This window comes from Rhamphochromis longiceps, linkage group LG14, assembly GCF_057381845.1.
Source record: "Rhamphochromis longiceps isolate RC_006_pf linkage group LG14, R_longiceps_female_GT1.1, whole genome shotgun sequence".
NCBI classification, from domain to species: domain Eukaryota; kingdom Metazoa; phylum Chordata; class Actinopteri; order Cichliformes; family Cichlidae; genus Rhamphochromis; species Rhamphochromis longiceps.
In genome coordinates, this window is record NC_140570.1 from 30,909,982 (window position 1) to 30,932,965 (window position 22,984).

The 22,984-nt window shown below is 40.8% G+C and overlaps 1 pseudogene; it reads right to left on the reverse strand.

Annotated features, from left to right (window-relative positions):
- Positions 1-5,611: 5,611 nt before the first annotated feature.
- Positions 5,612-6,535, reverse strand: LOC146654416 (odorant receptor 131-2 pseudogene; annotated as a pseudogene).
- Between the last annotated feature and the right edge of the window lie 16,449 nt (positions 6,536-22,984).

A 22,984-nucleotide genomic window follows, 5' to 3' on the forward strand; every position in this document is an offset into this window, starting at 1 on the left:
CAAAGTCTGGCAACTTGTCCAAGGTGTACCCAGCCTCTGTTCCCCACTGGGTCCTTATCAGGGTTGCAGAGGGCTGATAAGGATAAGTGGAATGGATAAACTGAATTACAATCAGTCAATTTCAGTTAGTGGCACAGTCTGAGGAATGAATAAATGGTAAAGTGCAAGCTGCATCCAGGACAGAGACAGTTGCATTATGATGCTAGAACCCAAAGTGACTTTAGTTTTGTGAATGTCGACCCCAGCCCAGCAGTCAGACCCTGAACTTCAACATACAGGGAGTGCAGAATTATTAGGCAAATGAGTATTCTGTCCACATCATCCTCTTCATGCATGTTGTCCTACTCCAAGCTGTATAGGCTTGAAAGCCTACTACCAATTAAGCATATTAGGTGATGTGCAGCTCTGTAATGAGAAGGGGTGTGGTCTAATGACATCAACACCCTATAGCAGGTGTGCATAATTATTAGGCAACTTCCTTTCCTTTGGCAAAATGGGTCAAAAGAAGGACTTGACAGGCTCAGAAAAGTCAAAAATAGTGAGATATCTTGCAGAGGGATGCAGCGGTCTCAAGGGCAGTGGGGAGCTTGGGGAGAGCAACAAAGTGGGCAGCTTTAGAAAAACGGTCGACCATGGTGAGGATGACTGTGTTACCTGATGATGGCGGAAGACCAGTGACAAAGTCAACTGCAATGTGGGACCAGGGGCGGCTTGGCGTAGGTAAGGGATGAAGTAGGCCGGCAGCGGGCTGGTTGACAGGTTTATTCTGGGCACAGGTTGGACAGGCGGCGATGAATTCTTGGACGTCCTTGGCCAGTGTAGGCCACCAGGCGAACCGCTTGATGAAGGTGACGGTGCGATGAATGCCCGGATGACAGGTGAGTTTTCCGCCGTGGGCCCATTGTAGCACTCGTGAGCGAACGGACGTGGGAACAAAGAGCAATCCCGGGGGACCAGTCCCCGGATCCGGTTCTGCCCGCTGGGCCTCCCGTATGGCAGACTCGATCTCCCACGACAGGGCTCCGATAACGCATGTGGGAGGGAGAATGGGAGCCTCACGGTTGGGGTCCTCTGAGGTAGTGAATAGACGGGAAAGGGCATCGGGTTTCACGTTCCGAGAGCCGGGCCTGTAGGTGATGGTGAAGCAGAATCTGGTAAAGAACAGAGCCCACCTGGCTTGTCGGGCATTTAGTCGTTTAGCCGACCGGATGTATTCGAGGTTCTTGTGGTCAGTCCATACCACAAAGGGTTCTGTTGCGCCCTCTAGCCAGTGGCGCCACTCCTCCAGGGCGAGTTTGATTGCCAACAGCTCCCTGTCCCCGATGTCGTAGTTCTGCTCTGCAGACGACGGGAGAAGTAAGCACAAGGGTGGAGCTTACCCTCTACAGGGAGTGCAGAATTATTAGGCAAATGAGTATTTTGTCCACATCACCCTCTTCATGCATGTTGTCTTACTCCAAGCTGTATAGGCTCGAAAGCCTACTACCAATTAAGCATATTAGGTGATGTGCAACTCTGTAATGAGAAGGGGTGTGGTCTAATGACATCAACACCCTATAGCAGGTGTGCATAATTATTAGGCAACTTCCTTTCCTTTGGCAAAATGGGTCAAAAGAAGGACTTGACAGGCTCAGAAAAGTCAAAAATAGTGAGATATCTTGCAGAGGGATGCAGCAGTCTCAAAATTGCAAAGCTTCTGAAGCGTGATCATCGAACAATCAAGCGTTTCATTCAAAATAGTCAACAGGGTCGCAAGAAGCGTGTGGAAAAACCAAGGCGCAAAATAACTGCCCATGAACTGAGAAAAGTCAAGCGTGCAGCTGCCAAGATGCCACTTGCCACCAGTTTGGCCATATTTCAGAGCTGCAACATCACTGGAGTGCCCAAAAGCACAAGGTGTGCAATACTCAGAGACATGGCCAAGGTAAGAAAGGCTAAAAGACGACCACCACTGAACAAGACACACAAGCTGAAACATCAAGACTGGGCCAAGAAATATCTCAAGACTGGTTTTTCTAAGGTTTTATGGACTGATGAAATGAGAGTGAGTCTTGATGGGCCAGATGGATGGGCCCGTGGCTGGATTGGTAAAGGGCAGAGAGCTCCAGTCCGACTCAGACGCCAGCAAGGTGCAGGTGGAGTACTGGTTTGGGCTGGTATCATCAAAGATGAGCTTGTGGGGCCTTTTCGGGTTGAGGATGGAGTCAAGCTCAACTCCCAGTCCTACTGCCAGTTTCTGGAAGACACCTTCTTCAAGCAGTGGTACAGGAAGAAGTCTGCATCCTTCAAGAAAAACATGATTTTCATGCAGGACAATGCTCCATCACACGCGTCCAAGTACTCCACAGCGTGGCTGGCAAGAAAGGGTATAAAAGAAGAAAAACTAATGACATGGCCTCCTTGTTCACCTGATCTGAACCCCATTGAGAACCTGTGGTCCATCATCAAATGTGAGATTCACAAGGAGGGAAAACAGTACACCTCTCTGAACAGTGTCTGGGAGGCTGTGGTTGCTGCTGCACGCAATGTTGATGGTGAACAGATCAAAACACTGACAGAATCCATGGATGGCACACTTTTGAGTGTCTTTGCAAAGAAACGTGGCTATATTGGTCGCTGATTTGTTTTTGTTTTGTTTTTGAATGTCAGAAATGTATATTTGTGAATGTGGAGATGTTATATTGGTTTCACTGGTAAAAATAAATATTTGAAATGGGTATATATTTGTTTTTTGTTAAGTTGCCTAATAATTATGCACAGTAATAGTCACCTGCACACACAGATATCCCCCTAAAGTAGCTAAAACTAAAAACAAACCAAAAACTACTTCCAAAAACATTCAGCTTTGATATTAATGAATTTTTTGGGTTCATTGAGAACATGGTTGTTGTTCAATAATAACATTATTCCTCAAAAATACAACTTGCCTAATAATTCTGCACTCCCTGTATAACAAACTGATGAGTAGCCAGGCTGCAGCCTACACTGAAAAAAAGGCCATGTTAGATTTACTTGATTCAATAGTGGACATTGGTTGCACACAAATGTTTTGCTTTGGCAGAAACTTAAACAATTGTGTTCAATCAACACAACTTTTTCATATTCAATAAACATGCGCATTTTGTGTTCATAAAACGCGATTGAAGCATAACAATTTGATAGTTTGATCATTTGTTTTTCCCCCAATACAATAGACATTTCGCAAAGGAAAGAAAGGTAAAGAAAAATACATTTCAATATTCACCTGTTCTGATTCAGTTACATATCGAAAAGCAACTGGAAGCTACGTTCACACTGCAGGTCTTAATGCTCAATTCCGATTTTTTTGATCAAATCCGATTTTTTTGTCTGCGTGTTCACACTACAAATAAAATGCGACAGCAAAGGCGCTAGTGTGAACGCTCAAAGCGGCCCGCATGCGCAAAAGACTTCACACACAACGCGCTCTGTTTAGACCCAGAGCAAACAGTATTGTTTGACAGATGGCCCTTAATATAAAGACTTCGGACTTTACGTTTCCCAATTTTTACTTTAAGTTATTTTGTTATTTACATAATAATGTAAATAACCTAATAATGATCCTTATTGCTGTTTTAGAGAGGAGCGGTGCTTCAAAGGATAGTTGCAGATTTCTGTCAGAATCTGCAGATTATACAGTACAAATAAAATGTTCACGTTTCTCCAACGTTGTCTTCCCAACAGTTTCACTGACATCTACACGGGATGGCCAGGAAGCGTTCGCGATGTCTTATCGGGCGCTGATAATTGGCGCCTGTCTTGTGTTGGTGACGTAAAAGACGGATTTAATGCGACATGACCGTTCAAACAACAGTCGCTTTCTAAAACATCGGATATGTATCGGATTCAGTACCACATACGAAAGTGACCCAGATCGGATTTGAAAATATCGGATTTGCGCCGTTCACACTGTCATAGCATGATCGGATATGGGTCGCATAGGGTCAGAAAAATCGGATTTGATGCGCTTTCGCCTGCAGTGTGAACGTAGCCTTATTTATTCCCACCCGTTCACCATAAGTTATCAGGCAACATTTATTCAGCTTCTTTACAGATATAATCTGCAGTAATTGGTCAAATTAAATGCTTATTACACCAGTCAGCATCAGCAGCAAATTGACTGATTCATTGTTTTTAACACATTCAATTCACCTCTTTGTGAACCAGTTACATCACTTGTACTAAAAACTAAATCTGTTCTCTGGAACAAGACCTTGCTTGTTTTTGCTGCCAAAATTCACAAATGTCATAAACTGAGAAATAATAAAACACATTCAACAACCAGGATATTGAATCAGAGATCTTGGATGTCATTCCTGGGATCTCCTGGAGCCACTCGCCCAGTTTCAGGACCCTGAGTGCTCTGATTATCAAGGGAATCACCGTTGCCTTCGCACTCTACATCTTCGCTATCACTTCTCTCAGCACTTGTTATTTCTCAAGTTCTTGTGTTTCTCCTTCCTGATGTAGCTATGATAGCAACATCTGTCACTATGGTCATCATCTTCTGCTTGTCAACCGCTACGATGTCCAGTTGGTTTGCCATCATCAGTTTGTCCTTATCTGGAAGTCCCACAGGATCTTAGCTCAGTCCTTGTCAACCACACTTCCAGGACATACTCAGCACAGAGTTTCCGGTATTCTCTGACGATGAGTGCTGCCTAAAATTTCCTGAGAAGTCAATGTGCCATATAAACCCTTGCGTTAACAATAAATTTGATAACTCTGCATATCAACAGTTACACACTATATAGAACAACTTTATAGAACTATATTTGTTGACAGAAGTTGGCAAAGTGCAGATCAGCTAGTTTCAAAAAACAGTTTTTTTTATCCATAACAAGAACACCCTAACAGCAAAAGAACAATACAACAGAAAATGCAAATGCTATTTATGGTATCATCATAACAATGATAAGAAAAAATAAACTGGGCCAATATGACATGTTTGTTAATATGTTAGTATTGGTTTTCTGGGGATATACATGCTAATGTGATTCTACCCCTGCTTTGTATTTGCCAGTTCTGTTATCTGGGGATCATACTTAGCACTGAAGGTCTGCCAAACAACACTCTGAAGGCAAACAGGGCATATATGATCTTTCTGTTGCAAGAAAAAATGCATACTGCATGTTAAAATATTGTTTTTGTTGGCAAATGTTTATTATATATGCACCTCTCAATGATCATTTATTATGTAAGTCTTTCACAAACATCAGCTCTGGCAGTTTGTTTCATTTCAGCAATGGCATTTAAATGAGTTCACTTTTACAATAACATGTTATTGAACCATACAAAACATTGTATATGACAAGTAGTGCATAAAGATACCAGAGGCCTTGATGTTACCAAAGCTCCAATGAATAAATCACTTCTGCCGCCACAGTGAACTACAGTTATATGTTAATAGCTAAACACTGTATTCAGCATAGAACTATTAGTGTGTGTCATGATCCTCAGGTCCAAACGGGGAGACTAAATGATAGAAGATACTGTTTACTTACTTCCTTATGATTGCATTAATGCTCAGTGAGTAGCTTATTCTTTAGTGGAATCATGTGTTTAAGTGTGTTATGTGTTTAGTTAGAAAATGCTAATTGTTTTTCCTGAATAAGGGACAGAGGACATGATATCTTAGTGCAAGGAAAAATTTGTCATCTCTGAGGCCATAAATGAGAGGACTCAGACATCTAGGAGTAAGACTAAACATTATATAGTTGAAATACCGTACATTAACATACAACATGAAATTAATCTGAAGGACAGCATCTTCAATGAATGGGCACCACAGCTGGATGAGACATAGCAACAGCTGGAAAGCATGAAGAGCCACTGTTCTGAGCCCTTTATGTGTTGACTTTTTGTTCTCTCCTGATGCGGCTTTGGCCACTTTCATTATTTGAATATAAGAGAAAACAATGATAATGCACATAATCAAGAAGTAAAACTGACTTATAGCTGACCTGAGATGACCCTGCCAACTACGTATAATGAACGTCTCCCTAAAGCAAAACTGGTACTGTGTGAAGAAGCTTAAGGATACAGATGCAAAGAAGACAGACAGAATCAAAATACAGGGCACAGAGCTGAGGCCGTGAATGATGAGGATGCACTGCAGAGCGCTGCGTGTGGAGCAAAGCTCTCCATGACGCAGGGGCATACAAATGGCCACATAGCGTTCCAGGGTCATTGCTGTCAAAGTAAATGGTGTGACAAAGTTACACACGGATGACACTGCAAACATAATAAGGCACAATGACACCTGTATAGATAAATGAAAATAGGTCAAGATGAGCAGCAAATCTGTCAGAATTAAAATGAGACAATCAGACAGTAATGTGACAGCAAATAAGATGTAGCGCATAGTTCTGTAAAAGGTGTCCTTCATAAAAAAGGTTATGATCAACATGGTGTTGATGCAAAGGAAAACTCCTACCAAAACCTGAACAATGATGACTTGGTCATTGAGTTGTCGCATTGAGGATTCAACACCAATGAATGAGCTGTTGTCAACCATAAGTTTAAATGTTGTAAATGAATTTAAAAAAGAACCTTAGAGAGTTGTCATTACAAAACAAACACAGTGAGAGACAATTGCCAAAACGTTCTGGCAAACAGTTCTTTGTGGTGAATGCTTCCCTCACCTATTATTTGTACATGTGACTCTGAAATGAAGTACCACAATGTCGTCACCACAGCATACTATTTCTCATTGCTATTCACTATTGGATTGGGTATTCGATAACATACACACACACACACACACACACACACACACACACACACACACACACACACACACATATATATATATATATATATATATATATATATATATATATATATATATATATATATATATATATATATATATATATATATATGTGTATATACATGTATATGTGTATATACACATATACACATATACACGAACGTTTTTTTTTTTTTTCATTTGATGGGGCTGTGGCAGGCAGCATAGTTCCTCCAGTTATTTTGATAATATTATTCCCCCTAGACCTATTCATTGCAATTATATTATTACCACTTTAAAGGACTGTAAAATGTCACTGAAAATAAATGAAGACAATAGTAGTAAGTACTTTTAGTGGTTAAGATTTATTAACTGAACAAAATAAAAAAGTGTAGGATACAATATGTAACCATGCTCTCTAAAAAATGTGTATCCCTTGTAAACAAAATAGTTTAATAATAAATATGTTTCACATTGGCTATTCACAAAGTAAACAATGATTGTGCAAATGTAATGCCATCATGGACAAAGGCCTATCTCTGCTAAGGCCTTGAGGTACTATAACTTGTAAACAAATAATGTCACAAACACAAATGTCAATTGAACACAGAAAAAACTATAATAAATACTAAGCACTGCCATGTGACTAGTGAAAACTATAAACTCTTAAACAAAAACATTAAATAGTGCTGTTTGCAAAAAACTTCAATAGAACACTGATAGTTAAAATTAGGCAGGGCTTGAACAGGGCACTTCAAAAAGGGGCAGCAGCAGACTTGGTATCCTGAGCGGTTCAATCAAACTACTGTTGTAGATGTTTACCTGAGTAGTGTTTACTCCAGGTTCTTGCTAAGAAACACAAGCATATTGACCATGTCAGGTTTCAGGCAGGATCTGAGGCATGTCACAATGTTTCCTCCAGAACTGAAAACCCGCTCGGATGGGGAGCTGGTGGCTGGGATGTATTTTGCTACATTTCACAGCACAACATGATCAACACTGGCTCACAATAAGTCTTCTGTAAAAACTTTCTGGATACACTGCTGCTCAGCAGTCTTAAGTATTTTTATGCCTATATAAACATTATTCAAACATTAATACTTTCAATTTTGAATATGACACACAGAATTAAAGTCACTTTAAAACACACCAGATGTCACCACCCAAATATATTAAGATGTACACTTACCGATTGCCAGGTGCAGCCTGTGCCCAAAACATTGCACCCGTGTCCATTTATTGAGCTTGACAGCTTTCACAATATTTGGGCCGTTGTCAGTTGATATAGCAACAAGGTCCTCTTCACCGATGTCCCATGCAGACAGCATCGCTCTCAACCCCTGTCCAACCATCTCCCCCGTGTGATCAGATGGAAAATAGGCCGTCTCGAGCACTCTGGTACGCAGCTCCCATTTGTTGTCGATGTAATGAACTGTGAGACTAATATACGGCTCCATTGTACAGCTGGACCAGAGATCGGATGTGGCTGCAACGTGCTTAACGTTTCTCAATTCAGCAGCAACCTTTTCCCTCTCTGTGCTGTACATGCTGGGAATGATAGTTTTTGAAAAATATTTTCGTGATGGAGTTCATATCTCTTGTCAATTATTTTCATGAAGTGTCTGAACCCGTTGCGTTCCACTGTAGCAATAGGAGCCATGTCTTTTGCTATGCGGTAGCCTATAGCATTTGTGATTTCTTGCCATCTTTTGGAAGTTCATATAGTTGAGTACTAGCAAATGCTTCGGTTATTGACCGCTGCCTGGTGGAGGAAGACGTTTTTGCTGGTCCTCCTACTCTCTTCTCGCTTTGAGCTTTTTTTATGTCTTCGAATTGAATCACATGGTTGTGCTGCAGGTGGTGGAAGAGGTTGGTTGTGTTACCTTGACTTGACGCAACAGTCTTTTTGCAGAGTTTACATTTAACAATTTTTTGATCAATATCATCCTTGTTGAATCCAAAATGTTGCCAAACGATTGATGATGCATTTTTTTTGTTAACAAGCATCTCCTCTTCCTCCTCCACCAGCTCTACCTCCGTCGCTGCTGCTTCAACATTTAAATCGTCCTCCATTTGTTCACCCGTGTCTCGTCTTGTTACAGGTAGTAGAGTCATGTGACTCCACCCCGTCAAGTCTGTAACGTAGCACAGCGTCTTAAAGGGACATGAACATCGCCAACCTGCACATGCCTTTTCTTTTTTTTTTAGATACCGAATTTACCGACATGGGCAAAATGTCGTCGATGAGAGTCATAAATTTTGGTAACGATAAATTTTTGATATATCGCCCAGCCCTAGTATATATATATATATATATATTAGGGGTGCAACAATACTCGTATCGATATTGAACCGTTCGATACAGTGCTTTCGGTTCGGTACGCATATGTATTTATTTTATCAACTTTCCTTCTGACGATGCTGTCTGTGTTGAGCGCTCAGTGGATCTGCGCTCGACAGTGCAGCCTAGGCGGAGTAGTCGAACGCAGATCCACTGAGTGCAGGTCAAGCTAGCTAGACAGAAGTTAAGCTCTCCTTGCAACATGGCAAATTGAACCTCCCCCACCCTAATTCAGATCTGGCATTTGGAACTATTTTGGTTTTCATGTGACGTATGACCCTGAAGGTAAGCGCGTCATGGACAAAAGTAAAACAGTATGTCGGATGTGCCACGCAATGCTCAATTACATTGGTGGGAACTAGTGCGTTAGCGCAGTTTGCTCGTTAACGTGTTGGCCGTCCAGCCCCATGCAGGGGTAGCTTGTTAACGGAGATTTGCGTGTTGTGGCGTTAAGGTCATTTCAACGAGATTAACCTGAAAGTACTAGTGGGAACACAATGAATATAACTGCACATTTACGCCGACATCATCCTAGTGCAAAGACAAGTGGAAGCAAACAAAAACAACAAGCAAGCATGCTACAAACTTTAGCCGAGTCATTTAGACAGCCGTTAGCACATGATTCTCCTTATGGGGACCTGATATGTTTAATATGCTGCTGAGAATATAGCCCAGAAGAAGCGTATAGTATAGCTTTTATTTTTGAAAGAGACATTTCTCTGTAATAAACTCTCTTTTCCAAAGATGAGTGATTCCTCAATCAGATACAGGGCTCGCAATATCGCTAGCCCGACGTCCTGGGGCTAGCGATTTTTCCAGTCGGGCTACCAAAATCTATCTCTGCCCTGCCCGTCCGGCTATTGTAGGAAGGAAAAATATATGTCAATGCTTTTGCATTCTTTCGGAAATGTAGCTGGGTAATTATGTCATTGGCATCGGTGAGCCACTGTCAATATGTGACATATTGAAATCGCGTTTGAATTGCGCTTGTTTTTTTGCTTTCACTTTGCAATCGCGCGAACTGTGTATAGAGAGCGACAGCACTGATCTGTGAGTGATGATAATTTGTGCACCAATTCCTCTGACATCGTCTTATTAATCGTTAGCTTACTACGCAAACATGACAAGTGAAATCTCCGGCAGCAAGCTTAAACATGTGAGAGGTTGATCGCGCAGAGAATCGCTGAGCGTTATGTGAGTGCGTGTGTAAAAGCAGCAGGATATATATTTTAGTTCTGCTGAGCCAAATAAGACAGGTCAGGGTGAAGAAGTGACAGCCAAAGAAAAGTGTTAGGTTTTGTATTGTTCATTGTCATTTATGCTTAGAAATATTTACTCATATATGCTTAGAAGTATATAATCATTTGTAGATTAAAAGAATGTCTCATCCTAGGAGGTCTGTAACAACTCTGTGTAGCATGAAGAGGGGGGTGCGTTCACTCATCTACAGAGTGTTCTGGCATAGATCCGTATCTTCTCTTGTTGATATATGGCATAGCAAACACACGTATATCTGTTTAAGTATAAGAGCCTTTTGTTCAGATGGACCCGCTAGACTCCTGGGGAAGTCTTCACAGGGTCACATCTTGACCTCACACAGATCACACACACACACACACACACACACACACACACACACACACACACACACACACACACACACACACACACACACACACACACACACACAAAGCCAAGGTAGGACATAGAGGGGGCGACACACTGTCTTACAGACTACCTCAACTTTTGTGTGGACACGGTCGCCCCTGCTAAGACGGTACGGTGTTATCCTAATAACAAACCGTGGGTAACACAGGAAGTCAAAGCTGTCCTCAACATGAAGAAGAAGGCTTTCAGGAGCAAAGTGAAGGAGGAGATGAAAGCAGCACAGTGGGAGGTGAAACGCTGCCTGAGGGAAGCAAAGGACACCTACAGGAGGAAGGTGGAACAGAAGTTGGAGAGGAACAATATGAGGGAGGTCTGGAATGGTGTGAAAACCATCACAGGCCACAACACCAAGAAAAGCACAGTGGGGGGGACTGTGGAGAAGGCAAACGAACTCAACAACTTCTTCAACAGGTTTGACCAGCCCACAACCCCCCCCACCCTCACCTTCACTACAGAGTCCAATCCCCACTCTCCTACCTCCCTCGCTTCCCCCCCTTCCTGACACCATGACACCCCCCTCCAATCCCTCTCTCAGCAGCAAGACATCTCCCCCCCTCCCCTCCTCCCAAACATCTCCCAGTGTCACAGTGGATCAGGTCAGGAGACAACTGAGGAAGCTTCGCCCCAGAAAGGCAGCAGGCCCAGACAAGGTGTGTCCTAGGATGCTAAAGGCGTGTGCTGCTGAACTTGGGGAGCCGCTACAACGAGTCTTCAACCTCAGTCTGCGACTGGGGAGAGTGCCCGCCCTATGGAAGACATCCTGCATCGTCCCGGTCCCCAAAAAGAACCGGCCCAATGAGCTGAATGACTTCCGACCGGTGGCACTGACGTCACATCTTATGAAGACTCTAGAGCGGCTCTTCCTCAACTTCCTCCGACCACAGGTACAACATGCCCAGGACCCACTACAGTTTGCATACAAGGCGGGTGTCGGAGTGGAGGATGCCATCCTGTACCTCCTACACAGAGCCCACTCACACCTGGATGGGGGAAAAGGCACGGTCAGGATCCTGTTTCTTGACTTTTCCAGTGCCTTTAATACCATCCGGCCCTGTATGCTTCAGGAAAAACTGAACAGGATGGAGGTGGACCCCTACCTGGTCGCTTGGATCTCCGACTACCTCACCGACAGACCACAGTACGTCAGGCTGAAGGACATCACGTCTGACACAGTGGTCAGCAGCACAGGAGCACCACAGGGAACTGTGCTGTCCCCTCTTCTCTTCACCCTGTACACCTCTGACTTCTGCTACAACTCTGAATTATGCCACATTCAGAAGTTTGCAGACGACACAGCCATCATGGGGTGTATCTGGGATGATCAGGAAGAGGAGTACAGAAGTCTGGTGAGGAACTTTGTCGCATGGAGTCACACAAACCACCTGCAACTCAACACCTCAAAGACTAAGGAACTGGTTGTGGACTTCGGGAGGTCTAGAGCAGGTCCACTGCCGGTTCAGATAGAGGGGGAGGAGGTGGAGGTGGTCAACAAGTACAAGTACCTTGGGCTGTGGGTGGACAATAAACTGGACTGGTCATGCAACACAGAGCACCTGTATAAAAAAGCACAAAGCCGACTGTACTTCCTCAGGAGGCTGAGGTCTTTTAACATCTGCAGGAAGCTCCTGAGGATGTTTTACCAGTCGGTGGTTGCTGGAGTACTTTTCTATGCTGTGGTGTGCTGGGGGAGCAGCACAGCAAAGAAGGACTCATCCAGGCTGGAGAAACTGATCAGGAAGGCTAGCTCTGTGGTCGGCATGAAGCTGGACACTCTGGTGACAGTGGCAGAGAAAAGGACATTAAAGAAACTGATGGACATTATGGACAATGCCAGGCATCCTCTGCACACGGCCATTAACAACCAGAAGAGTCTGTTCAGTGACAGGTTGCTTCTCCCCAAGACAAGAACTAACAGACTTAAAAACTCCTTTGTCCCACACGCCATCAGACTGTTTAACTCCTCTCTGGAGGGGAGAGGGAGGGGAAACAGGAGGACAAAGGAGGGGGGAACAACTAAGCTGTAGTGCCTCTTCACCTCTTCACCTCACTGTGCAATACCTTTTTGTGCAATACTTTTTGTAAATAGTCAACAGTGCAATAGACCTCAATACTTGAAATGTGCAATTCACTTGTATTTTTATTTTTTATTCCTATTTATTCTATTTATCCCCTTCGTATATTTTATTTATATTTGTCTCTGTATTTATATATATGTGTGTGTGTGTGTGTGTGTGTGTGTGTGTGTGTGTGTGTGTGTGTGTGTGTGTGTGTGTGTGTGTGTATATATATATATACAGTTGTGGTCAAAAGTTTACATACACTTGTAAAGAATATAACATAATGGATCTACTGAGTGTCCCATTATTTCTAAAACTCTGATTTTCCTCTGATAGAGTGATTGGAACAGATACTTCTTTGTCACAAAAAACATTCATGAAGTTTGGTTCTTTAATGACTTTATTATGGGTTAACAGAAAAAAGTGATCACATCTGCTGGGTCAAAAATATACATACAGCAGTGCTAATATTTGGTTACATGTCCCTTAGCCATTTTCACTTCAATTAGGCGCTTTTGGTAGCCATCCACAAGCTTCTGGTTGAATCTTTGACCACTCCTCTTGACAGAATTGGTGCAGTTCAGTTAAATTTAATGGCTTTCTGACATGGACTTGTTTCTTCAGCATTGTCCACATGTTTTCAATGGGGTTTAAGTCAGGACTTTGAGAAGGCCATTCTAAAACCCTTATTCTAGCCTGATTTAGCCATTCCTTTACCACTTTTGATGTGTGTTTGGGGTCATTGTCCTGTTGGAACACCCAAATGCGCCCAAGACCCAACCTTCATGCTGATGATTTTAGGCTATGTTGAAGAATGTGAAGGTAATCCTCCTTCTTCATTGTCCCATTTACTCTCTGTAAAGCACCAGTTCCATTGGCAGCAAAACAGCCCCACAGCATAATACTCCCACCACCATGCTTGATTGTAGGCACGGTGTTCTTGGGGTCAAAGGCCTCACCTTTTCTCCTCCAAACATATCGCTGGGCATTGTGGCCAAAAAGCTCGATTTTTGTTTAGTCTGACCACAGAACTTTCCTCCAGAAGGTCTTATCTTTGTCCATGTGATCAGCAGCAAACTTCAGTCGAGCCTTAAGGTGCCGCTTTTGGAGCAAGGGCTTCCTTCTTGCACGGCAGCCTCTCAGTCCATGGAGACGCAAAACACGTTTAACTGTGGACAATGACACCTGTGTTCCAGCAGCTTCTAATTCTTGGCAGATCTGCCTTTTGGTGATTCTTGGTTGACTCTTTACCCTCCTGACCAATTTTCTCTCAGCAGGAGGTGATAGCTTGCATTCTCTTCCTGATCTTGGCAGTGATGAAACAGTGCCATGCACTTTATACTTACAAACAATTGTTTGCACTGTTGCTCTTGGGACATGCAGCTGCTTTGAAATGCCCCCAAGTGACTTTCCTGACTTGTTCAAGTCAATAATTCGCTTTTTCAGATCCATGCTGAGCTCCTTTGACTTTCCCATTGTAGCATTTGTGGGCGTTTGTATCCAATGAGCCCTATTTAACCTGTCTAAGAGAAGACACCAGCTGTAGTCACTCATAATCACTCAGAAGAAGTTAAGAGGCCATGCTATGAAGCTCAGTTCACTGACAACTTTCTAAGTCACCAAAATTGCTAATTCATGTTACTGTATGTATATTTTTGACCCAGCAGATGTGATCACTTTTTTCTGTTAACCCATAATAAAGTCATTAAAGAACCAAACTTCATGAATGTTTTTTGTGACAAAGAAGTATCTGTTCCAATCACTCTATCAGAGGAAAATCAGAGTTTTAGAAATAATGGGACACTCAGTAGATCCATTATGTTATATTCTTTACAAGTGTATGTAAACTTTTGACCACAACTGTATATAATATTCTGTAACTCTGTAACTTCTGTTGGTGCTGTGCTTTTTTGGAAATCGAATTTCCCAGAGGAACCCACCTGAGGGATTAATAAAGTTCTATCTTATCTTATCTTATCTTATCTTATCTTATCTTATCTAAGGTACTCTTTGTGTGTATGTAGACGTCATATGTTAATGAACCTATGCATATTCATGTCACCTCAATAAAAGAGCAGTGTTACGGGAGAACGGACGAGAGCAACTGGGTTCAAGCGAAGGAACGGCGTTTGTCCGGTTCTCTCCCGTGCACGAGAAACATGAAGAACTTTGCCTACTTCGTGTCTTGCTTGCTGTGTAATTATATTGTCCTCAACGTTCCAGCGAATAGGTTCAAGCTACAAACCTATCAAAAAGCTTACCACAAAACGGAAAAGTTATGACAAATAAGTGTAGATAAGGCAAAAAGAAAGTGCAGCTTTATGGTTTCATGGACAAAAGAATTTCTGTGGCTGCAATATGACGAGCTAAATAACCAGGGCTGCACATAAGTGGTCCGCGGGTGCGCATTCGCTGTCAAAATAAAAAACACGCACAAGGGTTAGGGTTAGGGTTAAATTTAAAAACTGACGGCATATTGTTCAATTTGTCTTTTGTAAAAATGGATGCAGAAACTTTAATAAAAATATCTGAGGAAAAAGAAACTGTACTTTTGAGTTAAAATATATATTTATAATTTTAATAAATGACAAATTAAAAAGGCATGAACATTTTTTTTTGTATCGAAAAAATATCGAACCGTGACACCAAAGTATCGAACCGAACCGAACCGTGAATTTTGTGTATCGTTGCACCCCTAGTATATATATGTATATGTATACATATATATATGGCTCACGTGCGGAGTGAAGCAGAAAAAAGTGCGAGAAAGAGGGTGAGAGAAAGGGCTCGCGTTGTTCACTTCAAAGATCCGGCTCTAAGAGCCATTTCGTTCACAACCGACACATCACTAGAAGAAGGTGCTCTGGTCAGATGAGACCAAAATGGAACTTTTTCGCCAAAATGCAAAACGCTATGTGTGGCGGAAAACTAACACTGCACATCACTCTGAACACACCATCCCCACTGTCAAATATGATGGTGGCAGCATCATGCTCTGGGGGTGCTTCTCTTCAGCAGGGACAGGGAAGCTGGTCAGAGTTGATGGGAAGATGGATGGAGCCAAATTTTGGAAGAAAACCTCTTGGAGTTACAAAAGACTTGAGACTGGGGTGGAGGTTCACCTTCCAGCAGGACAACGACCCTAAACATGAAGCCAGAGCAACAATGGAATGGTTTAAAACAAAACATCTCCATGTGTTAAAATGGCCCAGTCAAAGTCCAGATCTAAATCCAATCGAGAATCTGTGGCAAGATCTGAAAACTGCTGTTCACAAACACTGTCCATCTAATCTGACTGAGCTGGAGCTGTTTTGCAAAGAAGAATGGGCAAAGCTGGTAGAGACAAACCCTAAAAGACTGGCAGCTGTAATTGCAGCAAAAGGTGGTTCTACAAAGTATTGAGTCAGGGGGCTGAATAATTACGCACACCCCACTTTTCAGTTATTTATTTGGAAAAAAATGTTTGGAATCATGTATGATTTCCATTCCACTTCTCACGTGTACACCACTTTATATTGGTCTTTCACGTGGAATGTCACGATCCTGGGTCTTTTGACCCAGCGTTTTAAGTTTTAGTTTATTTTTGATGTTTATGGTTTATGTTTAAGTTCATTAGGTTATCTAAGTTAATTTGTTTATTAGATTCCCCTTGTGTTTTCAACCCCTGTTAAGTCACCCTTGTCCTTCATGTGTTTCATGTCTGTGTTTCTTATGTTGTCAAGTTCATGTAGTCATGTCTGTGTTTCATTATATTTCCTGTTTTATTTTGAAAGAGGTTCTGTGTTCCTGCGTTTTGTTTTACTCTTCCCCTGTGGCGTCGTTATGTTCATGTTGTGTCTACTGTGTCTTTCTGTCCCATGTTTCAGGTCCCTATGTTCTGTCTCCCCAGTCTGTTAAGTTTACATGTCTTGAGTTCAGTCAGTGTGCTTCCTGTTTTACTTTCACAGTCTGTGTCCTATGTTAATGTTTCTAGTTTTGCTTCCCTTGTCTCGTCCTGCCTAATTACTCCCAGCTGTGCTCTCCTCCTGTGGCTCATTCCCCCTCGTTATCCCTCAGTGTATTTAAGCCCCATGTTTCGCTTAGTCAGTGTCGCGTCTTCCATCGTAGCTGTGTGATTCTCCCTGTGTTTCCATGTATGAGTTAGTATTAGTTTTCCCAGTTTAGTTTTGTTCTCTGTTTCCCTTCCACGCCAGCAATAAAGCTGTATTTTTTGAGTTTGCTTTTCGTCTCTGCGAGTTTGCGTTTGGGTCCTACTCTTGCCTGCACACAGCCGTATTGGGACATGAAATTCCAATAAAATCGATTCATGTTTGTGGCTGTAATGTGACAAAATGTGGAAAAGTTCAAGGGGGCCGAATACTTTTGCAAGCCAATGTAATCTAGGTGTAACTTTAAGCTTTATCAAAAGTGTAATTTTTAAGCCTAATTATAAAATTAGAGAAACCATTTGTCTTCTAAAGCCAGACTTATGAACTGGGGAGAAGCCTGATAGCTGAACCCTCTGCTTCTCATTCTACTTTTGGAAATGTTTATTTGTTTATTTATAAGGAACCCCATTAGCTTCCACAACAGTGGTTGCTAGTCTTCCTGGGGCCCAAGCCATCTAATATCTCCAAATAAAATGTTACAACAATTAGATCTACAGTAAAGTTTTACAATACTGAAATGTAAACATGTGAATATTAAAAATTATATAAAAGCAGAAAACCAAAACAAAACACTCAAACAAAATACACAATTTCCATTACAAGTGATATTACCCTCTACAATTTTTACAAATACATTAAAAACTGCCTAAATAGGCTTTTAGGTGATTTTTAAAATTATGAATTGAAGCCAATTCTCTTATTGCCTCAGGCAACTTATTCCACTGAAACGATGCTCTGAATATAACAGAGTTTTTCAAAAAGTTACTTTTAACACGAGGAATTACTAAATTGTGGTTGGTTGAGAATCGTGTGGCATGATTATGAATTTCATCTGGATACTGCAACTGAGCACAAAAAAAGTGTGGTGTGTTTAACAGTATTGTTTTCTTTAAAAATACAAGTAAGCCATAGTATAATTTAGCTTGTACAGAAAGCCAAGAAAGTTTATCATGCATTTTGTCAATACTTGTATAGTATGAACACCTTAACACTAATCTGGCCGCCCTATTTTGGACTAACTGAAGTCTATTCAGATCTGTCTTATTAGCTGCAGACCAGATGATTGAGCAGTACTCTAGATGAGATAATACTAATGCGTTAATGACATCTTTCATAACTGAAGAAGTAATATAAAAGGAGCATTTCCTAGCTATAGCTATGCCCTGTCCCATTTTCTTAATAACAGAATTGATGTGCTGAGACCATGAAAGGTGGTGGTTTATGGTAACACCAAGTAATTTAATCTGGGTGACCTGTTCTAATGCCGATCCAGTTATGGAAAGATTTAGTTGTGGACTGTTGATTAAACGTGCTCTACTTCCTATTAACATGGATTTGGATTTAGTCACATTTATAATCATGTTGTTTTTACTTATCCAATCAAACACATTCAGCAAATCTAGTTGTAATACGCTTGTCAATTCAGAGTGGCTACTGGCTGAATAAAACATGGTGGAATCATCAGCGTACATTACAAGATGAGATTTATCCAGGACATACAGCAAATCATTTGTAAAAACTGAGTAGAGAAGTGGACCGAGGCAGCTGCCTTGGGGTAGACCACAGTTCATTTCGCGGCCCTCCGAGAAATAACCATTATAATAAACCTTTTGCCTTCTTCCAGACAGATAACTTTCCATCCAGCACAAAGCAGCTGGTGAAAATCCATAACATTTTAGTTTATCTATCAGTAGATCATGATTTATTAAATCAAATGCAGCACTAAAATCCAGAAATACCACCCCGGCCAAATTCCCTTTATCTAGGTATTTGTACCAGTTATCTGTCATGTGAATGAGAGCTGAACTGGTGGAATAACCAGGTTTGTAGGCATGTTGAAACTGAGTGAGTAACTGATTTTCTATTAGATAATGTTGAATTTGTTCGTAGACAATCCTTTCCATAATTTTACTTAAAATGGGTAGCAGACTGATAGGTCTGCTGTTGACACCATTAAAAATGTCATTCTTGTTTTTAGGAATCGGAATTATTTTCGATTCTTTCCACTGCGATGGAAATAAGCTGCATGCCAGAGATTTATTAAATATGTGACATATAGGAAGGGACACAAACTTGGCTGCGACTTTGAGCAGTTTACTGTCTATGTTATCAGAACCGGAGGATGTATCGTCAGGAAGTGATGTCAATAAGCGCTCTACCATCTGCACGTTCACTGCCTCAAACTTAAATTGGCATAGTTTATTATTCATGATAACATCCTGTATAAGACGACATGATAAGGTGGGATCGCCTTTGCTCATATTAGATTTTAAATTTGTTATTTTATTGCTGTAATAATTCACAAAATAATTGGCAATATCCTTGGCTTTACTTATAAACGTACCACCCGTGTGGATGTGAGGCATCACCGGAGCAAGATCTCTACCCATTATATTATTTAAAACTTTCCACACCTTTTTGCTGTCCTTATTGGCCTCTTTGAGCTTAAGTTGATAATATTCTTTCTTTTTACGCCTATTCAATTTAGTTACTTGATTTCTTAACTCGCGATATCTTGCCCACTCTTGTGGACTGATAGACTTATGTGCTTTTGCTTTTGCTATATCCCTCTCTGACATTGCAACCTTAAGTTCGTTATCTAACCAAGGTGCATAGTTCTTTTTAACAGTAAATCTTTTTAAGGGGGCATGTTTATCAGCCAGGTAGCAAAAGTTTTCAATAAACATAGATAATGCCCTATCAGGGTCATTCTCGAGGCAGATGTCAGTCCAGTGAATTTCTTTTACGTCATTAATATACTTATCTGCATTGAAATTTTTGTAATGTGCCTTCTTTGGGGTAACTAACTGATATCGCAAAAAAAACCCCAAAAAAACAACAACATTCTGTTCATCTGGATATTGTGTTTTTGGTGGGAAAAATATTTAATCACTCCTCCAAGTTACTTCCTCTGTGTCAGCTGACTCCAGGTTTCCCCAAACCTGCAATTATCAGGGCATCGCAGTGTGGAGAGACGGAAGAGGTGACCCAACCGCAGGACTCATGGGTTGCTGAAGGTTGAGGATGATGTTTATTATATAGGCAGGATGAACAGAACATGACTGACTGACTGACTGACTGAAAAACACATGTGGAATCAATGATGACAAGATGAACTGAGAGAGAAACTAAGGACTTAAATACACAAGAGTGATAATGATGAGAGATGTGAGAACACAGCTGAACTGAATCTGACTAATCACACACAAGGAGTGGAACAGGGAACATAAACGAACTGAAAACACTGAGTCAACCCAGGAACCCTGACCCTGACAGCAATTTTGGGGGGGATTTCATTACCTGGATGATTAAGCATGCATTTTAACTAACTCATATTACTTGTAAATGGGTAAAGGGGTTTTAAGTTCAATTCTGGATTTAACAATGGAGCTAATGAAGTGAAACCTCACTCAATTTGATTTTATTTATATGCCACCACAACAGTCAGCTTGAAGCACTTTATGAGCGATTGTGGCTCAAGAAATGGTAGCCATCTGCCATAGGGTTGGGAGAGGAAGAGGGACAAAAAACATGATGTGGAAGAGAGGCAGATATGAAAATAACTATGACTGAATGCAAAGCAGTCTACATAGAGAGTGAAAAGTTGTGAATGAAAAAGCAACATTGGAAAGCCCCCCAACAGCCTAGGCCTATTGCAGAGTAGCTACATGTGGGTACATGTTCACCTGATCAATCCCTAACTATAAGCTTTATCAAAAGAAAAGTTTTAAGCCTAAACTTAAAGAGAGTGTCTTTTCTCCCAAATCCAAACTGGAAGCTCATTCCACAGAAGAGGGGCCTGAGAGCTGAAGGCTCCCATTCTACTTTTTAATAGCCTAGGAACCAAAAGTAAACCAGCAGTCTCAGAGCAAAGTGCTCTATTCAGGGGCTAGTGCACTAAGATGTCTTTAAGAAAAGATGGGGCATAATTTATTTTTGACCCTACATGAGAGTAGAAGGATTTTAAATATGATTCTGGATATACCAGCGAGCCAATAAAGAAAAGCCAATATAGGATAAATATGGCCTCTCTTTCTGTTCCCTATCATTACTCTCACTGCAGCATTTTGGATTATGGATTTTTAGGGAGATTTTAGGAAAACCTAATAATAGAAAATTCCAATAGTCTAGCCTAGAAGTAATAAACGTATGAACTAGTTACTATGAGCATCACACTAATACAGGATGTTTCTAATTTTAGAAATATTGTGCAAATGCAATAAAGCAGTTGTACATATTTGTTTAATATGTGCACCGAAGGACATATCCTGCTCAAACAGGCCAAGGTTATGTCATCTAAAGTGAGTATCTGATTAGACACCATGTTGTTAAGATTTTTAGGACAGATTACAATAAAATCAGTTTTATCTGAATCTAGAGGGAGGAAAATATAGGTCATCCAGGCCTTTATGTCTTTAACACACATGTAAAAGACAAAGTAATTGGTGAGTGTCATCTGGCTTCATGGATAGATAAAGCTCTATATCATCTGCATAGCAATGAAAATGTATGTTTTGCCTTCTTATATTACTGGCTAAAGGAAGCATGTACGATGTAAATGGAATTTGTGCTGGCCTCTGCCTGCACTCACATGAAGTTATTTTTCTTTCTTTCAGCCAATTTATTATTCAGTATGACTTGCTCGTAACAGTGGGTTTGTGACAAGGAGAATTTTCACCCTAAGCATGTTAATATGGCGTTATTTTTGTGCCACTATTCTGAGTACACGTAAAAAAAAATTGAGCGCACGTAAAGAGAATTTGCAGGTGCAAGTGTTGCATTTTGAGGAGAAATTTATTTTGAGCGAAGAAAAGCTAAATTTGAGTGAACAAAATTCATTGCTGCGTGCAAAAAAATTATTTCAGTGTTTGCTATTATCCATATACACACACACACACACACACACACACACACACACACACACACACACACACACAATAGCAGCCCCTCTCGCTCAGTTTTTACATTTGCGCTTGCTTGCAATGAATGAATGCTTAGGGTTATGGTTAGCCTAACCCTGGACTTCATTTTTACCTGCTGGTTTTGGGGTCCTGTATTATCATTCCTGACATCATCACAGATTACAAAGACATATAAAAATGCAAAAATCTTTTAAAAAAATTAAATTCACAATAAATCCAATCAATTACTCATTTCTGTTTATTGAAAATGTAATCATTTAGAATGACCATTCACTAGTACATTTATTAGTTGATGTATCTCTTTCTCAGTGTGTCTCATGGCTCGACATGAAAAAAGACCACAAGATGAATTGAAAAATCCAAATGAGGGACTTGAGTAGAATTTCTAGAATACATAGTAATAGTGCACTCAGCTCATAAACTATAAAGGAAATACAGGGTTCCCAGTTTTAGGAAATACAGAAAAAAAATCCTTGTATACCAGTATCATTTTCTAAATGTTCTGCTACCTTTAAATAAAGGTAGCAGAACTTGAACATAGTTTTAAAGACAAAAGACATTGTATAAAAGTGTGACCACGTGAAAGTTTGACCTTATTTAACCACGACGAAGAGCTCAAAGGTCCAAAATAGTGAGATATTTGGTATCCCCCAGCTATAATTCCTATGTCTTTTTATGTTGTAAATACAAACAATGGCAGTAAGAAACATTGTTTTAAATAGCTCTATATAGCATTATTCTCATTTGACCTTTTAAATCTTTAGTACTTAGTACTTTCTTTATGTTGACAATACATACAACACTTGTAACAATCATAGTTTCTAAGTTATAAGGCTTTTTTTTTTTTTTTTTTTTTCAAATGTTGACCAAGATATCATTAAGTTGACATTGAAGACCTTGTTGGATGTAGTCCAAATTTTATTGAATTGTTAACATGATCCCACTCTACACGCTTCAAAGTTAAATCAAGGTTCACTCAAAAGTTTTCAAGCTATCATAATTACAGGCAGAATGACACACACACATGCAAATGCTACTAAAAACATAACTTACTGCAAGATTGATAAGAATGTAAAGAA